General features: G+C 38.7%; 1 pseudogene; it reads right to left on the reverse strand.

The window, feature by feature from the left end:
• Positions 1–3,238: 3,238 nt before the first annotated feature.
• LOC148021502 (GDSL esterase/lipase At3g05180-like) lies at positions 3,239–7,107 on the reverse strand (annotated as a pseudogene).
• Between the last annotated feature and the right edge of the window lie 4,854 nt (positions 7,108–11,961).

The following is an 11,961-nucleotide window of genomic DNA, read 5'->3' on the forward strand; positions in this document are numbered from 1 at the left end:
CTTGCCGTAGATAGCTAAACCAAAATATCTAATGCTGGTTTGAATTGCAAAGAGGAATGAATGTGTCATATATATTATTGAAAGTCTAATTATGATATTTAGCTACTCCCAAGATTTAATTAAGGCTAAGGTTTAGTATGTGCATTGTTTATGTAGAGAGGAACCTATATGGATATACTAGAGGTGATAAGAATGCAATGCGTATCTGCTACCTCAAATGGGAAGTTCTAGTCAAAGTGGTTGTGCCTACTATCTAGACACTTTCCAAGTACAAGTACCTTGGAATGCATTCCAAAAATACTTATTAGAATGGAATGATATGTGATATATACAGAATATATATAACTATGAGGCTATATGAGTGGAATAAAGGTGTTGTGACTACAATATACATCTAATACCTTAAAACTCCACTTGAGGTGTATTTCTAGTCACATTTTGTGTTTCAAGGAGATGGGCTTATGACCTTGACTAGGCTCCTAGAGTGGTTTCGGAATGTCATTTAAGGTGGTTTAACCACCTTGAGTGAGTTTTCTTGGTCAATATGTCCTATGCAGACTATATTTAGATCACCTTAAGTGAGACAAACTCAATCTAGGTGACCCTTGCCTTGATCTCTGAGTGATCAAATTTTAGGGAAGGTGATTGGTTAGGATCACCATAAATGTTTGAGATGTAGTCCAAGTGTTGAGGTGAAGTAATTTGCTAGATTCTAGTCAAGGTGGTAACCACCTTGAGTGGGTTTCATCAATAGAGCTAATGGATCACCTTGATCAATATGATCGAATGCAATAGAGGTGGTCTAATCAAGGTGACAATTACCTTGAGTGGGAGTAGTAAGGCAATGCAAATGTTATGATTTCTAGCCTAAACAAATGCATAATAGATTCTATATGACATTCTAGGATTGATGAATATCAAAGAAACACCATCATTAGTAATTGCATAATTGAGTCTGATTAAATGAGCAAGTGAAGGATCGCCCTTCCCTTTTGCACCTAACTATTCCAACTAACTAAGCAAATAGTCCCATCATTCACAAAAAGATTTATTTCAAAGTTTTCGATCCCAATATGAAAGGCATTAATACCAGCATATCAAACAAGTGTACTTCTTCCAAGCCCCTCCCTTTATATGGAGCTTCCAAGATCTAGTTCTTGAGAAGAACAAATCAAAGTATATCTTTATCAACTACTCCAAGCTAAGCTTTGGGCCCTTAAAAGTAGATTTCTCACCCTTAAACCTCCATCATTTTACTTACTATCATCTACTTCCATCCAATGGAATGCCAAGAATGATGCTCATTGTACTTCCATAGAAAGTCCCTAAATATTTTTTTGACTTTATCAAATGAAGCTTTAGAGAAGACAAAGATATTAGAGACAAAGACTATGTGTGATTGTAAGACATGCTTCAAAAATCCAACTTCCTTGAAAAGGAAAGTTTAACAAACTCCCAACTCCCCATTTGGTATTGATATTCTAAAATAGCCATTCAAATCTCTTTTTGAGTATCACAGCTATCCCTAGGTGGTCAAGATACTTGAATGCTTTTCTAAAGTCAATATCTACAACTCTAGGATTGGATACAAAAATAAACTAAGTATTTGTTGAACTTTTGAGAGTTTAAATTTTACCTCTACTCACCATCCAAAACCAATGAAAACCTATCATAAACTTTGAAGATATCTGCTATGTTTTCAACATCTTCCTAATAATGTTTGCTTTGTCATTCACAAACAAGGCTCTAATACATTGGGATGCCACCAATTTGTCCAATTTCCTCAACAAAGGGGTGAATTACAACAACAAAAAAACAAAGGGATAAAGGAAAATTGTGCCTTATGAATCTCCCAAATCAAAGGGATTCATACAAATGTCCATTGATGGACACTCTATTAGAGGCATTGGTGAAACGAGAATCAACCATCTTATAGTTAACCTTCTCAAAGCCCATTATTTCAAGGGTCCAAACTATATAATCCCATCTAACCTTATTGCATTCTTTATCTAAGTTGAGTGTGTGTAATCATAATAAGCTCCTTACCTAACATCAATGTTTGATCTTGTAAGAAGATGAAGCTCAATGTAACCTCATGAACATTTCTTCCATGTACAAAACCAATTCATTTGGGTTGATTTTTTTAGCCAAGATCTATTTAATACTACTAGCCAAAGCCTTCTCAAGGTCTTTGTAGAATCATTGAGCATGGTGAGGCCCTTTAATTCTTGTAAACTTGTTTGTTGGGATTCATTGGAATGAGCTTTATTACCCCATCATTCAAATCCAATGATAGTCTTCCATCATTCCTAATTTCATATAGCTCATTGCCAAGCTCTTGACCACACACATCCTGCATCTCTCTGGAAAACACTGTTGGGAGACCATCAATCCCAGAAGTTTTATTATTCTTCATGTAAAAAAACTACATCATTTACCTCATTCGTAGAGAAGGGACTCATGAAACCTTCATCTTTAAAGCTAAAATCTAAAATAATTTTTCATTTTGTGCCAATTTTACAATGTAGCTAAACTCATAGCATAATATCGACAAGTTAGTTTCTGTTTTCTTGAAAGTTGCGAATGAACCATTAGCACTCAACCTACCACAACATGAGGAATTCCTTACAATGGCCTTGATATTTCCAAAGTAACTTTAATAAGTAACAAGCTTTAACTTTATAACACAAACCACATTACAATAATTGTTTTTAAAAGGAAATTGTTGAGACATAAGATGAATCATCAGAATGTCTTAATATTCTACTTCCTTATTATATACTCCTACATGTTATAACACTAGAAGCAATGTGAAAAAGAACTCATACTATTTCCACCTTGTTAATGCAATGCAAGACAAATGATAAGTATTAGCTCCACTTCCCCCTATAATGAAGGCATGAAGAAATGTGAAAAGGAGCTCATACTACTTCCACCTTGTAAATGCAATACAAAGACATGCCCTTGTTATTACACCACTTGTTAAAATTAGTAGTGATGATTGAAGGTGCACATTATCTCCTCTTTTGTCAAGGCAAGAAGTTGAGATTAGTTCTTATTATTGGAGTTACATTTCATCTATCATCACTATAAGACAACATTGGTATAATAAATGCTTATACAAAAGCTAAGAGGTGGGACCCTAATCCAAACTTGTACATAGGTGAATGTGTTTGGAAAGATAATAATGATTCATTCTTTTCATTAGAGAATAGTCTAACATTCATTGCATGAATGTCTAATAACTTTGTAGCAACTTATATGAGTTGATTCTCTCAAAGATGTCAAAATTTGAAATTAGATGTTTACCATTCGACACTCCTTGAGCAATAAAGTGACAAAAGGATTCAACAAGATGTATGGAGTCCCATATAATAAGGGATGAAGGATCATCACAATGCTTTGCTTCTATGTAACTACCATTCACATATTGAGTAGCTTCACCACAGTTTACATCTTCCATGTAGTTATACTCACCACTAGCTCCACAACATGCTTGAAATGGGTACTTGACCCCTATTGCAAATATAATATAAGAAAATATTCCATCAATAAAAAGCAAGAACCAAATGAGCACATACAATTTCTAAATTATGTAAATAGTATTGCTTATGGCGACCTAGAGAGGGACAAAACATATTTTTGATAAGAACCTACTGTGATATTGAATTCACATTATCTCCATTATCACAAACTTGCTTACTTCATAAAGTGGTTTCTTAATGGAAAACAAAGATGTGAAGAATGAGATCAAGTTAAATTACCATATTTAGAGGAATTGTGATAAGTATCCAACATGATACTATAAGCATCAAATAAAATCCATTCAGCAAAAGTGGATACTCCTCTTGTAGTTCATTCAAGAGATCCACCACATGTTCATTATGTGTGTTCACCAAGTCTAAGTTATCCACTTTACACCCATATTCATCCCTATTTTCGGTACCATATGGGTTACTCAATATAGAAGGAGCATGCCCCAATGGTATGACATTCATGACCAAAAATGTCCTTGCACCCTATGTGTGCAAAACCTATATAGCATAAAATATAAATTGATTAAGTGAGGTAGCCTCATTGATTATACAAACAACAAGGAAGAGAGATGATTTACTTACTTCTGATGCTTTTCTCATCAAGGCAATTGTCGCAACTACTATGGTAAGAGTATCAAAGTCCATTGACTTGAATGCCACCTTGAGATAATCATTATGGACAATCTCTAAGAAGTAGATAGAGATTTCAAAGTGATGCATCAACTCTGATTCATTGGAAGAATCTACGAAAGAAATTGGCAAGCATCATACTCTAGTTCAAAAATGGAAGGATATCATCTTCAATAGTTTGTGAAAGTTGATAAGCCACATGTTCTAGTTGGGTATAATTGAAGAGACTCGTTGCTAAGTTCAAGATTGAGTCCAAAAAAGATTGTCCCAATTGAATGAAGTCTTCAAAAGTTTTGATAAGGTTTCAAACCTCATGTAATTGGTAATATCATTGTATATGTTTCATATTAGAACATGTACTTGATGATGTCATTAATGTGCTTCTCCATGGAACATGTAAGGTTTATTTGCTAGAAATGGGAGTTTTGGTAACAAGAAATACCATTCAAAAACATGGGATAATATTTCCTACTATTCACAAATAAAACCCTTTTTAACAAGCTTTTGGGTCATGGCCATTGAGTTCACTCTTAGGTTTCTTACTCTTCCTTAAGTGTGCAAGTTGAATGAAAATATTTTTAAAAATTATATGGGTTGAATGTTGAAGACATTTATCAAATAGCTATGATCTTTTTCAATTTGATTTTTGGTTTGTCTATAGGCAAGGTCACGATGTTTGTTGTTAGGTTTCCTATGTCTCAATACACGCAAGGTTATGAGAGCAATTAATATAGGTTTTGAGAGCAATTAATGATATCTTTAGTATCTTATATTGGTTAGATGGTATAAACATCCAAACTAGAGTGATCCAAATCATATACACTTGTCAAGTTTATGGTTCTCCCTCCCTCCCTCCCTCCATCCCCCCCCCCCTCTCTCTCTCTCTCTCTCTCTCTCTCTCTCTCTCTCTCTCTCTCTCTCTCTCTCTCTCTCTCTCTCTCTCTCTCTCTCTCTCTCTCTCTCTCTCTCTCTCTCTCTCTCTCTCTCTCTCTCTCTCTCTCTCTCTCTCTCTCTCTCTCTCTCTCTCTCTCTCTCTCTCTCTCTCTCTCTCTCTCTCTCTCTCTCTCTCTCCAGCATTTTTCCATTCTCATAGGTTCCATTAGTTATGGACTAGAAATGTACAAAAGAATATCTAAATATTGCATAGATTGTTTTACTTGCACATTTTCAAACTATATAGTATATGTACTTTTATCTATGTTTAAATGAAAGACTATAAGAAGTATTTTTTTTAGAAAACTTAATTGAAAGGCTAGCTAACATACTCAAATAGAGCATGTTTTCCACATACCAAGAGGCAAGTCATAGACCACCACCATGGGCATTTCCATGCCTTCATTGTTGGACTGATGCTTGACTGTAAGCATGCACACTCACACTGAATAGTAAATGACAATAGAGAGAGTTACTATTAGAATTGTTGGACTGATGCTTGATTGTAAGCACGCACACGCACACTCACACTGAATGGTAAATGACAATAGAGAGAGTTACTATTAGAATGCCATCTCCACTAACGTGAGAATGATGGGACGAAAGTACAACTCCAAGCTACCAAAATACCACACCATAATGGGTGTTCACACCAGTGAAAATACCCTTCTCTAGCAAGAAGGTAGAAATTGCTCATGTGCATCAAGAATGTTTACACTACAATGACTAGGGGAAACAAATCCCATTGAAGTGAATGAAGTGAAGACAAGTTGTTCCATGTAGGGATATATAACAAGTTTATTTCCCCTAGATAAAGCCTATCTCTATGATAATGATAATGCACCTCAATATGCTTAGTGTGAGCATGAAATACTAGGTTCCTCACAACTGTCATGGCACTTTGTTTGTCAGTATAGATAGGAGTGGATGAGTATTGTCCCACACCAACATTAGCTAAATGGTGTTGAAGACATACACAGTTTAATGTAGTTGCAAAATTCACCTTGTATTTAGCCTCACAACTAGATGTATCCATTGTAGACTACTTCTTGCTCAGCCAAGAGATGCATGAATCACCAAGCATGCAACAATTGCCACTATGGACATTCCGGTGTCAAAACAACCAGCCCACTAATAATGCCCTAGGTGTTTTCCAATCTAGTTGGATTCTCACAACAATGTCCTCCTCAATCATAGCAAAATTTATACCAAGATAGTAATGTAGATGGCCTTGATTTGTAACATCAAATGAATCCTACAATTCATCCTTCAAGGGAACACTATGCAACTCATGGAGCGAAGACAATGGCATATCATCCACACAATGAATTAGAATCAACATAATCATCCGCATTTTTACAGACATGGCACACTCTCATTGTGTGGATTATTGAAAGTAGGAGTAATCAAATTAGCATATATCTTGCTTCAAGCCATAAAATGCCATGATATGCAAACAACACACCTTGCCTTGTGATCCTTTATAAACAAATCCTTGAGGTTGAGTGACACAGACCTCCTAATATAAGTCACCATTTGTAATATTTCCGCAACGAAATATTAACGACTCTAGATCCCGCGCAAAAGCAATCCGAAGTAATCTCCTGCAACCAAGAAATATTGGCCTAAGTGCTCCAACATCGTGCACTAACATACACCAGCCCTGCGTTGTGCATAAGAAACCGTGGCTCAATACCGTAGTCCACCATGGGAACTCCCCTTCAAGGGGGAAAAGGGATAATGATTTATTTGCAAATTTTTTTTTACATTAACTCCCTCTCCTTCACCCGTTGCATGGCGGGGAGAGAGAGTATGAGTTGGAGATTGTGGAGGGGCATGGGAGGAGGACATGCAAACAGCCACCTCTATGGCCACACCCCCACCTTATATATGAACCCCCCTCCCCAGCTTGAAAAGGGGAGGTGCATCGTAACAAGCTACCATCGCCTATATGCTTGCCGCCATCGTCTACTCCATGCCACCTGGCTGCTGCTGCTGCCGCCCCCATCACCATCATCATCATCATCGTCATCGTCGTCGTCGTCATCATCATCATCATCATCATCACCCTCATCGTCATCTTCATCATCCTCACCAACACACATCATCTCCCTCTTATCCAGAAGGTTGAGAAGCTTCTATTGAAGCTTCTCTAGGCCAAGTTCACCTGTGCTACCCGATTTTTATTAAACCATGTTTTGCAAGGTCCATATCCTGTGAAGGGAAGGAAATCTTGGGCAGTAGTGACTTTGTAACGCGTAAGAGAGCCAAGGGAGAGTTTGTTGAGTCAAAGTTTACTTCGTAAATGGCTCCTAAGCAAAATTCGAGAGGAGCGCACGCAGGAGCTTCCACCCAAAGTACGAGAGTGGACAACGCCCCGATATTGAATGCGTAGGTTCCGAAAAATAGTTTCGCATGGAAAGGATGCATAAAGCATGTGTTAATTCACGTAGGGAAGTTTAAAATGCATTGGATAATCTATATATACTTGTTCGATTTACAAAGTTCAGTTGCATGACTAGCACTTGCATTTGCTTGTACTTCCATGGTCAAGGGTAGTCGCATTTTTGAACGTATGATGCATAAGTTAAAAGATGAATTTGTGCAATCGCATCCTTGTCGCATCACGAGGGCGTATAACACATAATGCACTTATGTAATAAATTCTTGGTTGTGACTCGTGGATAAGATAATCGTAGACGGTCACTACATGATGTCTAAATAGTTGCATTAAAAGGAAAATATTTATGAACTTTGACAATGAAGCATACTTTATGCAATTCGCATGCATTGATAGCTACATTTTAGGTTGAGATAAGCAATAAAGGAAGGATTAAATCAATGATGTATTCATTGGCATCTGGTCATGAAAGAATGGTGCATCCATGCATAGAGTTCTTTTATCAAAGTTCAAATTCGGGAAAGGATGCATCTTCATTAAAATACTAAAGCTTGAATTTGATGCATAAAACATAGGGTTTATAAGAATAGCTCTGAATGTCAATCAATATCGCATAGGGCAAGGAAAAGAAAGATCACTATAGATCCTATAGTTGCATAAAGGCAGAAGGTATATGGTCTTGAAATTGCATATTCGCATGGAATGATACATCTCATACATCTTGCAGTTACCAACATCTTTTAGGGAAAGTACTTGCAAGTTTAAAAGAAAGTATTTGCATCTCTAAGGGAAGGATTACCTTTAATCGTAAGACAATTAGATCAATTAGGTAAATTGCATGTAATTGTGTGACTCACGTGAGATTCATAAAGGCGTGAATAGTGAGTGTACGACGAACACCTCAATGCGCTAGGTTAGGTTAAGTTATGTTAAAATTCTACCTAGTATCGCACCTAGGATGCCGATTTAATATTTCCAATCTTAAAGGTCCTACCCACATTCTCGAAATGTTAGGATTATCTAATCACCCATGCAAGAATGATCTAGGGTTCTTACCCTAAGGATCAGATGACCAAAGGCTAGACCTCCACAATGAATTTAGGAACCCTAGGACCAAAACCTTTATTGGCCTAGTAGGGTTAGGGTTTTGAAATGGGTCAATAGGACTCCCAAGCCCTATATCTTGATCAAAGGTAATCTTGATCAAGGAATACCGTGTGATGAGAAAAATAATCCCACAAGTTAGGAGCTGACACCTATCTCGTGCAACAAGTTGTAATGTCATATGCTCTTGTGTCTAAATCACAAAATAGTACCACTACACCTTAGATCAAGGTTGGCAAGTTCTAATTACAAATTAGCTTCTCTGAGAATTGAGTAGTTGCCCTACTACAACACTCCCTCTTGGGAACTGTCTTGTCAAGTTTAGGGCAGTGGTGAGTTGCCAAGAAGCAATTTGACCAACCAAGTTAGGACGACGGGGTTGTCCAGGATTTATTGACTATGACATAAGGAAACCTAAGGTAGTGACAATTTGGGTCAACAGGGTATAAACCCTAACCCAAGGAGAAAAGGGTAAACAAGAAACTCAGTTTACGAAACCCTTGGGATCTTGCCAAGTCGCCACTAATCTTGGATCGAATGCTGGAAGTATTCGGGGAGAAGGAATCACACCTTAGCAGTTGGCCGTACAAACGACCACTGGAATGCTCGTGATTGTACACTTAGGTGCACTGTTTGTACTTTTTTGCTCAAGGAACTAATGTGGGAAAAATAACTAATGCTTCAGGTTAAAATCCTAGAGGAAGAGGCAATATCAGTTACCTCCAACTATCTGCCTGACCCTATCCAAGGGGGTTGTTAGCCGCACCGGGTACGTGGACCGAACCCACCATGAGATGTCTCTTCGTGGGTGCTGCTTGGAGCACAAGGACGCTTGGATGCCAGGGGAGGCTATTGCCGTAAATTCCTTGCCTCTGGATCTGCACAAGAGGCCGACGTGACTCGAGATGAGACCTCGAGGCCCGTATATTAGTCAATGGGTGGAACTTGGAATAGCGATCCCTGAGGATTGCTGGAATAGCCTTCGGGCAGGTTATTTGATGTATTCCAAAGATTGATAAATAAAGATCAAATGTTGAAAAGGAACTTGCTTGACATTGTTTTTCTATGTCAGTGCCTAATTTACGTGAAGGAACTAGTGATTAAATGGTTAATTAAGGAAGTTGTTTTTGCTTGTCAAACTAAATGTGGTAGGTAATTAGATAACTAAGCAACCCGAGGAAAGTGTGGTGGATGTGACTCTAGGTCCGTCCTACGGAAGGGTGGTCCCGATTAGCCGGGAACTTTTCTCAAAGAAATTGACAGCGAGGTAACAATGACCTAGAATCTATAAAGCTAGAGTCCCGATTTGTGTTGTTTTAGGGGAATGGAATGGGACTATGCCTTACGGGCAGAGAGGTCGAGCTTCGCATCCCTCTCGTTTTCCATTCTCCTTGAACCAAGTGTAGTATAAATCCGCTTCGACCCTGATGTTTCTGCGCAAAGTGGTTCGTCTGTGGACGCTAGCTACTTCCTAGAGACTTGACTATTAGGAAAAACCCTGACTCAAGCTAGTCCTAAGTGGGAATGGCCAATTGCTTCCGCTTCGTGGCAGACTCGGGAAGACCTGGATCGCAAACCCCATGACATTCCTTGTGAGTGCCGGGCAGCACTTTTCTAGACTCTCTTCTTGATGGGCTGCTAAGACGTGTCCCACAAGTGGACGTGGGGACACGTTACGGTTGGTATCAAAGCAAACCAACGGGATCTAATATTTACAAGGGAACTTAGCAAGGGGAAGTAGAGCAATGTTGCCGCTAAGAACATTTCCTTACTTACTTATGGATGTTGGGCTGCAGAGTCGCAAAGTATGGAACAAATTCTTAGTGCTCCAGGTTATGTTTATGTCTGCAATGTGTGCTTCGGATTATCGACGGAGGCTAGGCATGATGAATATTCTAGACCGCATCTACAATCCTTCACCCCTGTACGTGGAACGGAGATGGACCAGTGAATCAGGAATCTAGGGAAGAACCTTCATGGTTAAAAGGAATACGCAAACGTATTTCCTAAAGAGCTGACAGAACTTCCTCCTCAAAGGGAAGTTGATCACGAAATCAAGCTGGCGCCAGGAGCTGCTCCAGTCGCAAAGAGACCGTATAGGATATCCATCTTGGAAGCGATTGAGCTGAAGGAGCAACTCAAGAAGCTGTTAGACCAAGGCTGCATCCGTAGATCGCCATGGGGAGCTCCAGTGCTGTTCCAGAAGAAGAAAGATGGAACGCTTCAGCTATGCATTGACTACAGAGGGTTGAATCAATCGACCATTAAAAATAAATACCCCATTCCAAGAATAGATGAACTTCTTGACCGTCTTCAAGGTGCGAAGATCTTCTCTAAGATAGATCTCAAGTCTGGATATTATCAAATAAGGATCAAGGAAGAAGATATCCCAAAGACGGCATTCAGCACAAGGTATGGACACTTTGAATTCATAGTCACGTCATTCGGATTGACAAATGCTCCTACTACCTTCAATAGGTTAATGTAGGATATCTTTAGGCCCTATCTTGATGACTTCGTACTCGTCTTCTTTGACGATACCCTAGTTTACTCCAAACAAGAAGAAGATCATGAACCCCAGCTTCGCATTGTTCTTGAAACAATGAGAGCACACAAGCTTTATGCCAAGAAGAAGAAGTGTGCATTTTTCAAGCGACAGATCGAATATCTGGGATTCATTGTATCAACAGAAGGAATTTCAATAGATCCGGCCAAGGTCAAAGACGTTCTGGAGTGGCCAACACCAACTTTTGTCAAAGAAATATGTAGTTTTCTTGGATTGACAAGATGGTACAAGGTCTTTATCAAAAACTATGCTTTGATTGCAGCGCCTCTGACTGATCTACTAAAGAAGCAAGTATCAATTGTATGGTCACCTGCTGAACAGACCAGCTTTGACAAACTAAAGCAAAGCTTGGTATCAGCACTCATCCTGAAACTTCTGGATCTTAGCAAGGAGTTTGAAGTGATAACTGATGCTAGCACACTTGCCTTAGGATGTGTGCTCATTCAAGAAGGTCACCCCGTAGCATACTCTTCAAGGAAACTGAAGAGCCATGAAAGAAACTATGCTACCCACGATCTGGAGCTATTGGCTCTTATCCATGCTCTCAAACTTTGGAGACACTACTTGCTAGGTAACAAATTTTTCCTAGTGATGGACCACAAGAGTCTTAAATGGATTTTCATCCATAATGAGCTCAATATGAGGCAACATCGATGGATTGAAGTACTAGAAGAATATGACTTTGAAATCAAATACCGGCCTGGAAAGGAGAATGTAGTGGTCGATGCACTCAGTCGCAAGGCATTTCTAAATTCTCTAATTTTGCAAGATCCATCAACAGCAAGATCTCT

This window comes from Lygodium microphyllum, chromosome 17, assembly GCF_053477565.2.
Source record: "Lygodium microphyllum isolate KBCC chromosome 17, Lygodium_microphyllum_v1.1.10, whole genome shotgun sequence".
Classification (NCBI taxonomy): Eukaryota; Viridiplantae; Streptophyta; class Polypodiopsida; order Schizaeales; family Lygodiaceae; genus Lygodium; species Lygodium microphyllum.